Raw genomic sequence first — 14,571 nt, 5'->3', positions numbered from 1 at the left:
GGGGGGTGGTGGTGAGGGGGCGGCGGGAAGTTAGCTCACTTTTCAGGCCTTTGGTCTTAGAGAAAGTTTCCTTTTGTCATTCCTAACCGTGGGAAGTACAAAGCTTTGTGCTGCTTAACATTTCCTCTTCTTTCTAGGCAGAGAGAGTCCCACTGAGCATACCTAATTTGCGAAATTGTTCGCTGCGTGCGATGTTGAAAACTGGAGGCTGAGGGAGAGCTCTATCATGTTTTGTTTTGTGTGAATAAAAGAAAATGAGGAAGAAGCGGAGATACAGAGAGGGGAATAATAGGCTGGATCCTGAAAAGCGATCGTACGGTCTGGCCCTGGATGTCAGATTTTGGAGAAAGAGAAGACATTGATGAGCATATCCAGGGAAGGACTTCGTTGGAAAGAGCAGACACTTAAGGCTATTTTATGACGTTTTCCATTCGTTTATATGTACTTCTCCTTTCCCATCTTTGTAGATAAGGCACAGGTGAGCTTGATTCGTTCGTTGCTTTTTGGAATGCATGCTTAAACAAAAGTGACTTCCATACTTCAAATATTCATCTGTGAACCTCCTAGACGCCTCTTAGGCGCCACCAACTGTGCATTAAAAGTAAAATGGGTCCAACCTGGGGACTCTACCTGGGAAAGTGCAATTAATTTTAAGGGGGTGGCTGAGAGAGAAATGAGACACTCAACAATGGTTGCTTCCCTTACTGCAGTGGTTTTCATATATGCTGCACACCCAATCGATCGATCCTTTCCTCAAATCCTTTCCACCTTTTCTCAAGCAGTTGAGAAAAAGAATTCACTGAGTTGCATCCTGGAAATGCATGGATTTCGTGGCTAGGGAAGTTCAAGTATTTCCAAGTGGGAAGATTGGGGACTGCCTATTTGCTTGTACCCGGGCCATCGTTGTCTGCTGTGTCTACTTGGTCTGGACTGGACAAGGGGAATCCACTCGCCTTCGCCAGCCAGGGGGAGGACGCGGTTCCAGAGGCGGTCAGCTTCATGGTGACTCCAGATCCTGGGCTTCATAGGATTTTTCTTCACTTTCCCTTTCATGTCTCTTCTGCCTGCCCAATAAGAGAGGATTCACTGGCTTTCTCTCTCAGTCAGGACCCATTTGGGGGTCCCTTGTGGACAGTACTGAAGTGGGCCTCTGGTTCCCCCTAGGTGTCCCTCCTGGCCCAGTACGGAACCCCCGGCTGGTGGGACCGCGGGGAGCCCAGAAGGCTACACTGGCGGTAGTGGAGGTGCTAGCCCCAGGTGGCAGGCACCACAGTCAAACCCTATTCTTCCCCGTGCACCTCCTTCTCGGGGATGCACAGGGCAGCTGGAATAAAGCGGCCCCTAAAACTTCTCTGCCGACTGAATCCAAAGAGGCATGAAGTCCCAGAAGCGGGGAGAGGAACCTCACTGAGCAGACTCAGACTTCTTCCTGGCTGCCTCTCCTGGGCAGGCTCAAAAGAAGCTGATGTCGAGGATGGAGCCAAAGAAAAGGCTTCATGGCAGAAAATCCCGCGATCTCGAGAGACATGAAAGTCTTAAGTCCTAACGTCTAGATGAGCAGGGGGCCAAGGTGAAATCCACCCCTGTGCCCTGATCAGGAGAGTCATCTGCATGAGTTCAGAGGCCAGGAACAGGAGCGACTGTGCACATCTCTGGTTCTCAGACGGGGGCGATTTGGGCTCCCGCCCTCATCCCTGGCCGCCTCTGTGACACTGGGCCTTGTCTGGACACGTTTTTTTATTGTTAAGACTGGGGGAAGGGGGACGGAGAGTTTCCACCTGGTATCCAGTCAGCAGAAGCCAGGGGTGTCACTAAACATGCTTCGGTCCTCAGGCGGAGCCCTCCCCCACAAAAAATGATCCGGTCCAAAATATCAACACTGCGCAGGTTGAGAAACCCCCGTGTAGCTCAATGTCCACACATTTGAGAGACGAGAAGACATGAATTTCTGACTACTGGGATGTGGGGTCTGAGGAAAACCGTGGCATCAGAGAGAACCCCAAGATCGCTGACCTTGGTATAGAGAACGATGGAGTTGGCATTGACTAAGGTGGGAAAACTGCAGGTGCAGCAGGTTGTAAGGGGGAAGATCTGTTATCAAATGGCACTCGGGTCCTCTGGCCCATCGCACAGCAAAGCCAATCAACGGACACCAGGTAGTGGTAAGTAAAGTACAGCGTTTATTGCAAGGTGTCCGAGCAAGGAGAACGGGCAGCTAAAGCTCAAAAGACCCCAAATCCTGGATGGCTTTCAGGACAGTGTATTTAAAGGCAGTGTGAGGGAGAGGGTCTCAGGGTGCGTGATCAGCTTCCACACAGTTCTCTGGCTGGTTGATGGTGAGGTAACAAGGTGAAGTTTCAGGAATCAACATCATCAATCTTCTGGCTCTAACTGGTCTGGGGTCTATGTGCTTGTGGTCAGCAGTTTCCATCTGGTGGGGAATCTGGGTTCTGTAAAAACCACTTGGAAATGTGCATCAAACAGTTTTATCTATGTCCTTCAGGGAGGAACTACAGGTCCCGTGGCTCTGCTATATGACTGATATATTGTGAAAATTCTTACCAGTTCTCCTGCCCGACTGCTGTTCTTTGTTTCTGCATGTTTTCATTCCTCTGATCATTAATTCTTGGGCCAGACTTTTTGCAACTCAGGGAAGGCTCAGGAGACTGAAGTTTCTCTTTACGGAGAGCTGGGGACACGACGGGATGGGTTAACCGGCAAAGCCCATCCGGGGATTGCTCGGCTTTAGATCCGGAATCCAATTTAGCGCCTTGGAGCCTGGCTTAAAAGGGTTTTCCATCCAAGCCGTCTCCGTTGCTGCATGCGCCTGAGTCCTTTTGGACAATGGAGATGCCGGCTCTCGGTGCGTGGCCCCTTCTCACCCCGGGCACATTCCCTCCCGCCTCCTCCCGGCCACCGGGCCCCTCGCACGCTCCCCGGGCCTCGCTGACCTTCTCTCCACACGCGGCCACCTCACAAAGACGCGTCACAAGGCTAGTTCTCAAGGCTAGGTGCGGCCGGGATGAGGCAACTCGCTCGGGACTTGCGGACCCGGCAGGCCCCGCGGGCGTTCGGGCTCCTTTTTTGGAGGAAGCACGGAGGGAACGGCCTTAGGGAAGGATTTCTGCAACGACGGATGACCCCTCCGGAAGGCTCAAGGCCTTCCAGAGCAAAGGGAAAAGGTCACTGTAGTCAGCAGCACGAGAAAAGCCATCCACCAGCAGCTCCCTGGTGGTCCCGTGGCTAGGATTCGGCGCTTTCACCGCCGCGACCGGCCCGGGTTCGACTCCCGGTCAGGGAAACCTTTTGGGCAGCTTTCCATCCCCTGAATTGTGTTGCGGCGTGTTCCCCACACCGAGGCAAACCAGAGTGGCCGATTCCCGGGGCACCTAGGTCGTTCTCATCTCCAGGGCAGCCCTACCCCACCCGCGCCCGCACAGCGCCACATCCCCTCATCTCCACCGCACAAGTGGCTTTCCAGGGCTTCCGAGCATCTTGCTCAGGTTTACACAGCCCTGCAGAGGTTCAGCCCCCTGTGGGGTTCAAATTCGGTCTGTCCTTCCCTCCTAGGGCTTTGGGGAGCGGAGAAATCATCTAGGACGACGCGCTCTTCAGCGTCCTGTCTGAGACAAAAGAGGGAAGGAGGGTGTCTTCCAAGAAGGCTGCAGCGCCGAAGCCTGTGGTCGCAGCGAGGCTTGTGGAGCACGAGCGCCCTCTCTCGACCAGATAAGGCTCAAGGCCTTCCAGAGCAAAGGGAAAAGGTCACTGTAGTCAGCAGCACGAGAAAAGCCATCCACCAGCAGCTCCCTGGTGGTCCCGTGGCTAGGATTCGGCGCTTTCACCGCCGCGACCGGCCCGGGTTCGACTCCCGGTCAGGGAAACCTTTTGGGCAGCTTTCCATCCCCTGAATTGTGTTGCGGCGTGTTCCCCACACCGAGGCAAACCAGAGTGGCCGATTCCCGGGGCACCTAGGTCGTTCTCATCTCCAGGGCAGCCCTACCCCACCCGCGCCCGCACAGCGCCACATCCCCTCATCTCCACCGCACAAGTGGCTTTCCAGGGCTTCCGAGCATCTTGCTCAGGTTTACACAGCCCTGCAGAGGTTCAGCCCCCTGTGGGGTTCAAACCCACGCCCGTTGCCACCCGGGGCGCAGGTCATGTTGAGCTCTGAGTAACCGAGAGAGGCCAAGCCGAGTCTCGGTGTTAGTATCAATAGATGCCCTGGAGAAATGCTTATTAGGCGCTCGGCAGAGGTGCCTGGAGGCGATATCCACGAGGGTTGAGAGGAAGGTGAGCGCTGGGTCGGATCCTGGAGGTTGTTCCACTTGTAGATTAAGCGGTGTAGGGAGTTAACATCATTTAACTGACCCAACAAAGGCAGCAGGTGAAGTATGCGCAGAATGGAAAATTGTAACACTGCTGCCGTAAGCAGAAGGTAGGAGTAAAAATCAGCACCGCTACGTCAAAGCGATGCTACCCACCACAATCAAGTCCCACAGTTTCTACAATGGCTGTTGCATTTATACCCTGCACACTCTCCCAGGCACTGAGTGCGTTTTCCTTTTTCCCTTGGACGCTCACTTCGAAGACCTGTTGGGATAAATGTTGCGTCCACTGGAAGGCAACAGGAGAGAGAGCGAGAGCGTGGCAGGTGCTGCGGACGGATCCTCAGAGGCAGCAGGTGGTGTGTGTAGACGATGGGACAGCACAATGGCTGCGGGTCGGTGGGTTGGGCGTCACTGCTGAATGGCGGTCAGTCTTGTGGGCCGGGCAGTGGGATCTCCTGTGTGTTGGGCAGGCTGGAGTGGGCGATCGGTGGCTTTTCGGAGATCGGTTTGGAAGAACAGCAAGGGGAGGGGAGGGCAGGGTGTTGACCGTGCCTGCGGGGTGCATGCTCATAGTTACCGGGCACGGGAGAGACTGTGGTCACGAAGGTAGTTCTCCCAGGACGAGGCTCGTCTACTGCACTCGGGGCGTGCTGATGTAGGGATTTGTGCTAATGAGAGATTGCGTTCGTGCTCTCCCCTGATACCCCTCGGTTCACGACAGACGACGTCTCTTCCGTGGTGTCTCGCTGCGCTCCGCTCCCAGGGCGCAGGGCGAGAGGCGCAGCCCCAGCCAGCGCTCCACAGCTTGGGAAATCGGGTCTGCACCCGCATCTTCCGGGCTTTCCTGTTTCGTGACCTAAGTGTATGGATGGGTCCTGCTTCTTGAGCCACGCCTCCTGTCTGTTCACAAGTGCGGGACGTGCCTTCTCCTCCAGCCCGCTGCCGGCCACGCGCGTGTGTGTGCGCGCGCCGGGACCCGCCCACTGGGCCCCGCTCTGGTCTGGGCAGTTCCCGCAGGCTGGCCGGCAGGCAGGCATCTGCAGGAGAAAGGCCACGCGGCCGCGGTGTTGCGAAAGCGTGGGAACGTCGCCCGAAGGCCTCGCGCTCCACAGTCCCTTGGGGTCCAGATCGGAAGGAGGCACCCCTTGCAGGAAAAAGGAGGCCCGAGGCCTGCCTTCGCAAGGAGGCTCCCGGAGCCGGCGCGCAGTATCCTTGCCTGGGCTAGCCAGCCCTTCTGGCCTTCCACCCGGCCTCGCCTTCCGCCTTCTCCTCTTCCACCCCAGCCGTGTTCCTGCGGAGAGTTAGCGTCCCCCCCTCCTCACCCCCTTCCTCTTCCCCCTTCTTTGTTTTCTAACTTACCTTGAGTGCCTACCTTTCCTTGTGTCAGGGGACCTCTCATCTCCACCACAGGTTAAACATTTCCTTGGGTAGTTCTGAGCTTCAAATACGGAATTGTGTGTAACAGTGCCATGACTGTTCAGTAATGGTGACCTCTTATTTTTATCAGTAACATCATTTGAATCATCAGAATTGTCTCTTTTTTAACAAGTGCGTTTTCATTGTCGGAAAATATTAATATACATTTAAACCTTACATACTTGTTGAATAATAAATTGGTTCTGCCATTTTATTATGAAAAACAGTGTGTGGAGAATATTCTTACACATATATCATTGGCAATTCTGTAGGACACAGACTGTTCTTTTATCCACTCTGTAGCCAATCTGTTGATGTTAAATACCTTTTACAAAACTTTGTCAGCAATCAAACCCCCAGGGGGCGAATTGCCATAGCTTGTTACCATCTCAGTTCAAGGGCTCTGGACAACTGGCACAATACCCCGGATTAGCTGAAACAGATTTTTCCACCCAGTGCTCTATTCTGATCTCTTCGTTTTCTTCTGTTCTTAGGTCACAGCCTCCCAATAAAATGGTTGGCAACACCACTGTTGCTTGGGGAATGTTAATGCTACCATTGTTCACATGCTGGTCTAGCCAATATTGTGGTTGGAGTCAGGGCAGAAGAGATCTGCCATGGGCCCCACTGTGGCCCTCTTCTGGCCGTGCCTTCTTCCATTAAGCAAAGATTATATGGAACCAAGGAGACATTCCCAAAATGTGCAAAGAATCCCAGAATCCCTTGCCCAAGTGTCTTTTAGTTCATGTGTAAAATTTTTGGATCTTTCTTCTTGGCATTGTCAAACTGAGGGCAAAAGTCACTTGTGTGTTGGTTTTTTTTTCCTTTTGTACTCAGACCTAGAGCTTGTGGGCAGTGCAGTGTCAAGAGGCTGCTTTTAGGGAGAGCTAGTGGATGTAGCATGGACGTGTTGGAGGTGCAGGACAAAACCTGGTTCCAGCAGGTCAGTAGGCAAGCAGTGGTGGAGGGTCTCACTATGCTTCATTTCTCTGGTGTGTCACTCCAAAAAGTCCAGGAATTCTAAATTCATCCTTGGTGATTATAAAGGTATAGTTTTCAAAGTAAGAGAATACAATCTACTTCAATTTCAATGAAGAGGGCTTTTTGTTGTTGTTTGTTTATTTTTTGTTTGTTTGTTTTTGCGGTACGCGGGCCTTCCACCGCTGCGGCCTCTCCCGCTGCGGAGCGCAGGCTCAGGACGCGCAGGCCCAGCGGCCACGGCCCACTGGGCCAGCCGCTCCGCGGCACACGGGACCCTCCCGGACCGGGGCACAAACCCGCGTCCCCTGCATCGGCAGGCGGACCCCCAACCACTGCGCCACCAGGGAAGCCCTGTTTCTCTGTTTTTTAAAGCTTCATCAGTAGCTTTAAAACGCATAGACTCAAGGTAGATGGCAAGCGTGCCACTAACACTGGCAGGTGCCAGTGCAAAAAAAAAAGGAAAAGAAGCCTCAAAACTGCTTACACTCTGAGGTGAATTGCCAAGATAGCTTATTTCATCTTCTGTTTGGGCACAAGGAACACAGAAGCCAAGTTTTAATCCCAGGCTAACTTGAGAAGTCTTATAGGAGGTCCTCCCTACATTAAGGTGGGACCCCAAAGTCTTAAGCCCTCAGGGGTAAGGGTCATCCGATCTAGTCCTGCCCCTTCAAATCCCAGGGCTCTTTGGACCAGGCAGCCTTGGTGCCACAAACAGTGTAAAGAAAAAGAAAGTTTTAAAGTTCATGAGAAATAGTAGCCACGGACTCAACCTCTAGCAGATTTAGCCTTGAGTACTCGTAGCCTGGGTAGTCTGGGAAACCATAAGACATCAACTTGGTGTGTTGTTTCCCAGCTGATAACGAACCCAGGAGTCTATCAGAGGAGACTATATTCAGAGGAAAATATATTCATCCTAGGGCTGTAGAGGTATCCACAAATAACATTTCAAGAGAAGCAATTAGCATCTAGAATTCAGTTTTAACACATAAGAACAAAATCTCATGCATCTGGAATTTTAACAACAATTCTATCAACCCTTGTGATGAAATGAAATTTATATTTTAAAGTAGGTTGAGAAAATTTAAGCATAAGACTCTCTCTGTCCTCTTGGGCCTCCTCTCTCCCCACTTTCATATGAAAAGTGCATCTGCATTATACCACAACCAGACCTCCTCAGAGGTGTAAATGCCCCATTGACTGCAGAGCTTGTCCCCTCACCCCGCCCCCGCCCCCGCCCTCATTTCTTCAGACACTATCAATGCAACTTCTTAAAAGATTAGCATTCTTTCCCAACTTCGTAAGTGGTCAAGTGACTTCCCGCTTGCTTTGTACATGCTTACCTGGACTATGTATCTTTGGTGAACTTTATGTAAAATGTCAGTATATCATTTGTATGTATGACCTTTTGTCTCAGAAATGTACATGACTGTGCCTTCCACTTCTAACAGGCAGAACAGTTCTCAGAGCTTCTGAGAGTCTCTCTGCCAGGTTATAATCCTCAGTTTGACTCGAATAAAATCCTCTTTTTTCTTCTTAACTTGATTGTTAATAGAATTTTTGTCGACACTTGTATCAAAGCAGACATGAAAATGAAAATTAGAAAATATTCTGAATCAAACAAAATGGAAAATACTGTGTATACACACAAGGTGCAGCTAAACCGGTCTTTAGAGGACAATACACAGATTTAAATGTAAATTATGAAAATCAGGACTGATCGCTAGTGAGCTAAATCTCCACTTCAAAAAGTTACAAAAAAGGATAACAACAACAACAGAAGCAGATAAGTGCAGAAATTATATAGAAAACCAGGAATTTAAGAATTAGAAGTAAATTTACAGAAGCGAAAAAGTAAGTGGTTGCCTCTTTGGAAAGACTACTAAAACTGATAAAACTGTTAAGAGGCAAGAAGGCCCCCCACACGTGTGCTTCTGAAGACATGTGCAAGAAGGTTCACTGAAGCACTGCATGTACTTATAAAAACATGTAAACTACCCAATGGTCCTCTGAGGGGAAAGGATACATAAACTCTGGTTTATACTTTCCATGGACTGTTCTACAGCTATTAAGATGAATGAACTAGTTCTATCTATCAATATGGATAAAACTGAAAAAAAAAGTTGAGTGAAAAAAATCAAGTGACAAAAGATGACATAGTATGATGGTGTTCATATAAATTCTTAAAACAAAAAAATAGATGGATATATTATATGTGTCTTTAATCATTTATTGTCATGTACCAAAACATGTAAAGAAACGTCACACCAGCATCAGGAGGATGGTTATTTCTAGAAGGGAAATGGGAGAATGGGGTAAAGTGATTAAGGAGGTGAGGAGAAGTTCAGCAACATCTGCAGTATTTTTAGTTCTTATGAAAATTCTAAAAAGAACATGGCAAAAGGATAACATTGTTTAAAATTAGGTGAGGGATGCATATTTATTTTTTGTACTTTTCGTATTTTTGAAATTAAAAAAAATTTTACAAATATTTTAAAGAAATAATAGCCCAGAGTGGGAGGCGAATGTGGGACTGACACAGGAGAGTGTTTTCTTAAATACTTCCAGTGCCTCTTCTTAGGCATTGCACGGCTCTTAAATGTCAGCAGAGGTCTCCAAGATCCTTGAGAGCTAAAAAAGTTATCTCAAACCCCAATTTCACAGCTTGTGGAAACTCTAAATAAAAAGAAATATACATAGGTTAAAAAAAAAGAGGAAGGAAGGAAGCCATTACTACTGAACTCGTAGACATAAGGAAACGATGAATATCATAAACACATATATGACAACTGATTAAAAATTTAGAGGAAATGAACATATTCCAATAGTGAGTTTAGGGAAATAAAATGGACTAGTCCTACAAGCATTACATTTTTTTAATCAGAATTTTTAAATCTTCCTTCAAAGAAAGCTCCAGGACCAAAAAAAAGTTCATTAGAAGAAATGACTCCAAAGCAAACAAATTCTAAAAGAATTAAAAGATGGCACATTTCTCCAACTTTATTTTATGAGTTTATGTTGAAACCAACAACCCCCTACAAAGGCAATGTGAAAACTATAAATTACAGACCTGTCTTATTGCTGCAATGTTAAAAAAATACTGAATCCAGCAATACATTTTTTAATTGTGAAAAATTGGTCTTATCATGGGAAAACAGTTGATTATCATTAGAAAATAAATTAATCTAACTCACCACATTAACAACGTAGAGGAGGGAAATCATAATCCCTAAAACAGAAGAGGTATTTGAAAAAATTCACCATTGATTTAACTTTGAAAAAAAACCTTTAGCATAATAGGCTAGAAGAGAACAACCCTAATCTGCTAAGGGTAGCTTCTGAAACAAAAACAAACAAGAAACCTTCAGCAAACATTATAGTGGGTAATAAACCCCTGGCTCCCAACCCCCCACCCCCATTACCAATCAGGAACCCTCAGGAATCAGACAAATAGGCCTCACTCTGACCACATCTTTTCACCATTGTGATGGAGATCTTAGCCAGTGAGGAAAGGCAAGAAAAAAGAAAAGGTATAAGAAGTGAAAATGAAAAATGACTACTATAATTATTTACATGGATGAAAGGTGAATTACTAGAATTATTAAGAGAATTGAGTTTATTTGGTATATACAAATATTTTAAAATCAGACTAAATTGGAGGATTCAATTGGATTAAATTGAGGATTCAAGAAACAAAGGTATTAAAAACATTTTAAATGTTCAACAATTATACCACACAGTTCAATCACATGCACTGGGGATGGGACAGGGGAATGAAAGGTGACTCCTACCGCCACAGTAACCAAAATCATTTCAACGTGAAATGAAACCTAAAATGATTTTAGTTGGTGTAATATAGCAGGGTATTTCCATGATCTCAGGGGTAAGCAAGGATTTTTAAAATAAGATAAAAAGACCAGTTCTTCAGCATGGAGGTTCCTTAAAAAACTAAAAATAGAATTACCATATGACCCAGCAATTCCACTACTGGGCATATACCCAGAGAAAACCATAATTCAAAAAGACACATGCACCCCAGTGTTCACTGCAGCTCTATCTACAATAGCCAGGTCATGGAAGCAACCTAAATGCCCATCGACAGATGAATGGATAAAGAAGATGTGGTACATATATACAATGGAATATTACTCAGCCATAAAAGGGAACGAAACTGGGTCATTTGTAGAGACGTGGGTGGATCTAGACACTGTCATACAGAGTGAAGTAAGTCAGAAAGAGAAAAACAAATATCATATATTAACGCATACATGTGGAACCTAGAAAAATGGTACAGATGAACCGGTTTGTAGGGCAGAAATAGAAACACAGCTGTAGAGAACAAACGTATGGACACCAAGGGGGAAAGCGGCAGGGGTGGGGTGGTGGTGTGATGAACTGGGCAATTGGGATTGACATACATACACTAATATGTATAATGGATAACTAATAAGAATATATCATAAAATGTAGGGAAAAAAAAGACCAGTTCTTAACGAAGACTGATCAATTGGATTACATCAAGCATCTCTGTTCATCAAACCACAGACTAAAGAGTAAAAAAGACACGTCACAACTTGAGCGAATGTCCTTGCAGTCAGCATAATCAACTGGTACTGAAGATATTTAATAAATTCTTACAAAACAAGAAAAAAAGACCTGTAGGAAAATCACCAAGGTCTTGGGGGTGGGGATGGGGGTGAGGGAGAACCTATAAGAGAAAATCCAAATGGTTAACAAATATGTAAGGGTGCTCAAGTTCATAACCAATAAGGGATATTAGAAGTGAAATCCCAATGAGGGAACATTACAGATGGCGAAGGAGAAAGAGGAGGTGGGGGGAGAAGAGGGGGAGGGAGAGGGAGGGGAAAGGGAAGAAGGAGAAGGAGAGGGGAAGGGAAGAGGGGGATAAGGAGGGGAGGAAGTGGGGCAGGAGAAGGAGGATGAGTAGGAGGTGGAGGACACTTGCAGGTAGAAAGGTACCGACTGGCCAGCGAGGTGGTTGCTGCCATATTGTACTCCGTCACAGCCCCAGGGCTCTGCAAAGTCCCCATTCAGACGCTCCTTAACATCTTCCGCTCGGGACTGCCTTCAGGTGTTAATTCTCATCTTCGTACTCCTTGTGGCCAGAACCACGACGTCGTCTGACTTGTGTGTGCAGCAGGCAAAAACCAAGGGGTGAAAAGTCTGGGCCGGAAAAGGGATCAAGAAGAGACACTCTGCACTGGCCGGGAATCGAACCCGGGTCTCCCGCATGGGAGGCGAGAATTCTACCACTGAACCACCAATGCCCCCTGTCCATGCAAGCCTCTGACGGCTCTCCAGAAAGCATCTCCAGAGTGACCGAGGATCCCGCGGCGGTGAAACTAAGAGGTTCCAAAATACGCCTACAGCATTGTCTTTGAAAGACAGAGCTCACAGACTGACAGGCACTCGGAACAAAGCCTTGCGAAAAAGGCCTACAAGCAGGCAACAGCATGAAGTGGGAACATTCAAATGAAAATATCAAAATATCGACTTCGTCAGTTCACACCACAACTCTGAAAAAGGCTCTTTCTAACCGTACAACAGACCCCTGCCGAAAAAACATCAGAAATTCATCCAGATCCCTTGTTTATGACCCTATACCTGCAACTCTCAACCTCAAACTCTTACCTTAGAGAGTCTGAGAAAATAATCCAACTTGCTAGGTTAGGCAAGTGAAATTCTCATCCAGGCAAGAAATAAGAAACAGAAGCAGAATTAGACTGAAATTAGAAGAAGGAAAGGGCCAGAATCAAAAGAGAGATAATGAAGAAACACACTGCTGTTTTGTACAAGAATAGTGAGTCATTATTGTAACCGTTATAACAATAGTATGCGTCTGCTTTTTAAGGTGTTCAAAGCATTTGGAAGGACATGTGATATATCATAATTATTAAAAGATTAATTACTATTGTTTGCAACCAATGTTTGATTATATGGGAGGATCTAATCTCCCAAACGGGACTCCGTGTTGTGCTGAGTTTTAGCATTTGTGACTCTGAGATGCATGTCGGGCGTAGGCTTTGGTGTTTTGGTTATATAAGGAGCGGACTAATTTTTAGAATAGTGTCGAGGTTAACATATTTGTCCTCTGATGAAATTGAAATACAGAGAGACTTCTTTCCCAATTTTTCCTGGGGGAAATTACACTGAAGAAAGGAACCTGGTAGGGGGGGTTCCCCCACATGTTGGGACTTAGGAACCATTATGCCTTTCTGAAAGATAGGAGCTGCAGACGTGCAATCATGCTTCTCTTGCTGAGAAGCCAGGCTAGTTCCAGGCTGAGTCATAAACTTGTTTTCAACAAGGAAAACGACCATCCCCTTGACCCTGAAGACCTTTGGCTCTATCTGCCCTCTGCCCAACACCAAAGACACACGCCAGCTCTGGCCATCATGCTTTCATTTACCAACTACATCGACCAGATCTACATGTATTCCCACACCCTTTTCTAAACTGCAAACCTGCACTTTAAACTCACAACTCCTAAATCACAGATCCATGCCCCCTATGCGTCTCAGAGTCACAAATGTTAAAACTCAACACACCAGTGAGTTCCCTGTCAGCATCACACACCACCCTCTGCCTCGACAGGTTTGGGAGGCACCAAGTGATGGGGGGGGGGCAAAGAGAATGACTGCATTGTCAGTGAGGAAATGAAGCCCGCAGTATTTTGATGTGAAAGCCACAGTTTGATGGTATTGCCTGATGTAAGCCTCCTATGCAAGCCTTTGCTCTGGGTGTTTTCTTGTTTGTTCGTTTTTTAGTTTGTTCTGTATGTCTACCAAAGAGGCCTGTTGTTTTCAGAACTCTTTTCAAAGTTCTTCCCGAGCCTCTTCCAGAGGAATCCTAGTCGAGCAGCACAGGCGGAAACGTTGGTGGCTCAAGGATAGAATTCTCACCTCCCATGCGGTAGAACCAAGGTTTGATTCCAGGCCAATGCTTGCTTTTCTTCGGTTGCCTCTCCCCTTTTCCGTGGGCAATATCCTTGGCATAGACAGGTCGTTCCTTGTCCTGAATTATACCAAGACCGGCAAATTCAGGCGTACCAAGGTCAGAAGCCCCACTCCCCAACTTCCTTCATCTCTGCACGAATTCCTCCCCAGAAACGTCCCCCTCCCTGGGCCCCTGAGGCCTCTCCCATCACAGCTACAGTCCTTCAGTGACCTTCATTTCTTCATCCCCACTCCAAGTGCGATGTGGCCCAAGGATAGGATAGGAGAAAGGATAATAGTAACAATGGTTTCAGTTTCAAGTATTCCAAACCTCAGAGATCCAGCAGACACACTTGGAGCTTCAAAAACATGCTCCCTTCACAATATTGGAGGGCTGCAAAAAAAAAAAAATTCCTGTTGAGGGTAATTTGTGTCGTTCTTAGTCTCCACTAGAGGGGACGGCGGTAAAGGGAGGCAAATGGCAAGTGTGCCCATTTAGTTAATTCCCAAGAAGACTTTAAGAAATTGCCCTCAACAGGATATGTTTTTGTTTCTTTGTTTGTTTGTATGTTTTGCAGCCTTCCAGTGGAGGTGAGAGGTCCCCTGGCACAAAGGAAGGTAGGCACTCAAGGAACTCCAGGATAGAAAACAAGAGGGGGAAAGAAGAAGGGGGGAGGAAGAGGGGAAGGCGAAGGATGAGCCGGCAGAGAGGCGGAAGATGGGGAGGAGGTGGAGGAGGAGGCCTCAGCCAGGTGAGTTTTCCGCAGCAGCTGGATAACCCTGATCGAGATAGGGCACCCTTGCTCCACAGGCCTCGCTGCGACCACAGGCTTCGGCGCTGCTGCCTTCTTAGAAGACACCCTCCTTCCCTCTTTTGTCTCAGACAGGACGCT

General features: G+C 47.5%; 1 non-coding gene and 1 pseudogene across 1 annotated transcript; one reads left to right on the top strand and one right to left on the bottom strand.

Annotated features, from left to right (window-relative positions):
* Positions 1 to 4,897: 4,897 nt before the first annotated feature.
* Positions 4,898 to 5,028, top strand: LOC112407819 (uncharacterized; annotated as a pseudogene).
* Positions 5,029 to 11,939: 6,911 nt separating this feature from the next.
* On the bottom strand, positions 11,940 to 12,010 carry TRNAG-CCC (transfer RNA glycine (anticodon CCC)). The gene has a single exon. It is a non-coding gene; the product is annotated as a tRNA-Gly (tRNA).
* Between the last annotated feature and the right edge of the window lie 2,561 nt (positions 12,011 to 14,571).

The sequence above is a fragment of the Neophocaena asiaeorientalis genome, unplaced genomic scaffold, assembly GCF_003031525.2.
Source record: "Neophocaena asiaeorientalis asiaeorientalis breed wild unplaced genomic scaffold, Neophocaena_asiaeorientalis_V1.1 scaffold3921, whole genome shotgun sequence".
Classification (NCBI taxonomy): Eukaryota; Metazoa; Chordata; class Mammalia; order Artiodactyla; family Phocoenidae; genus Neophocaena; species Neophocaena asiaeorientalis.
Note: the sequence above shows the minus strand (reverse complement) of the source record. Positions and strands in the feature narration are given on the sequence as shown.